At 52.1% G+C, this 236-nt stretch overlaps 1 non-coding gene across 1 annotated transcript; it reads left to right on the forward strand.

Moving 5' to 3' along the window:
* Positions 1-9: 9 nt before the first annotated feature.
* On the forward strand, positions 10-128 carry LOC118345481. Its single transcript, XR_004799006.1, has one exon. It is a non-coding gene; the product is annotated as a 5S ribosomal RNA (ribosomal RNA).
* The last annotated feature ends 108 nt before the right edge of the window (positions 129-236 follow it).

Below are 236 nucleotides of genomic sequence, written 5' to 3' on the forward strand. Positions count from 1 at the left end.
TAGTTTGATGGGTGCGATCATACCAGCACTAATGCACCGGATCCCATCAGAACTCCGCAGTTAAGCGTGCTTGGGCGAGAGTAGTACTAGGATGGGTGACCGCCTGGGAAGTCCTCGTGTTGCACCCCTCGTTTTTGTTTTTTCCGCCTTGCGAGATAAATTGACAAGAAGGAGCACTCGGGAGTGGATTTTTGGGAAAATCTCGCCCTGCCCATCGCGTAGCCATGGGTTTGGAT

The sequence above is a fragment of the Juglans regia genome, unplaced genomic scaffold, assembly GCF_001411555.2.
Source record: "Juglans regia cultivar Chandler unplaced genomic scaffold, Walnut 2.0 Scaffold_2757, whole genome shotgun sequence".
In the NCBI taxonomy this organism is placed as follows: domain Eukaryota; kingdom Viridiplantae; phylum Streptophyta; class Magnoliopsida; order Fagales; family Juglandaceae; genus Juglans; species Juglans regia.